Source organism: Condylura cristata, unplaced genomic scaffold, assembly GCF_000260355.1.
Source record: "Condylura cristata isolate star-nosed mole 26May11 unplaced genomic scaffold, ConCri1.0 scaffold00050, whole genome shotgun sequence".
Lineage (NCBI taxonomy): Eukaryota > Metazoa > Chordata > Mammalia > Eulipotyphla > Talpidae > Condylura > Condylura cristata.
In genome coordinates this window covers 2009215-2009862 of record NW_004567151.1, presented here as the reverse complement: position 1 = coordinate 2009862, position 648 = coordinate 2009215, and the positions used below count along the sequence as shown (strand labels likewise).

Sequence of the window (648 nt, the reverse complement as noted above, 5' to 3'; positions counted from 1 at the left end):
CACCATCACCACCACCATCACCATCATCACCATCACCACCATCACCATCATCACCACCATCACCACCACCATCACCACCATCACCACCATCACCACCACCACCATCACCACCACCATCACCACCATCACCACCACCTCCACCACCAAACAGGGCCCCAATGTGGCCTTGCTCCTGGCATCTGTCAGAGCCACCTGCATGCGCATCAGGCCCTGACAGCACCTCAGCTTTGCAGGCAGCCGCCCACATCTTATTCCTCAGCCGGCTGCAAGCACAGACCTGGCAAAGGGGTCTGGTGTGTGCAGCTGTCTACTGTGGTAGCACTGCCCAGCCGGCACCCGGCAGCGGCTCCCCCCAGGGTCCTGGAGGCTCCCTGTGCTGGTGGGGAGCGTCCCGCGGCCCCTCAGAAGGCGCCCCGCTGTGGGGGGGAGGGACCCCCCAGGAGGACCCAGTGGGAGGAGGACCTGGTGGGAGGACGATCCCGTGGAAGGGGGAGTCCCGTGGGAGGAGGGCCCTGTGGGGGAGGGTGCGCGGGAGGGGGCCAGTGTAAGGACTCCCCCGAGAGGACAGACCCACGGAGGACTCCCGCGGGAGCACCTTCCGCTCCGCGGCCTCCATGAGCCGCCCCGCGCAGCGCCGCTAGGGGGCAG

General features: G+C 67.0%; 1 protein-coding gene across 1 annotated transcript in view; it reads left to right on the top strand.

Annotated features, from left to right (window-relative positions):
* Nucleotides 1-648, top strand: part of DIEXF (digestive organ expansion factor homolog (zebrafish)) — a 25901-nt gene that overhangs the window by 5891 nt on the left and 19362 nt on the right. The window lies entirely within an intron of this gene.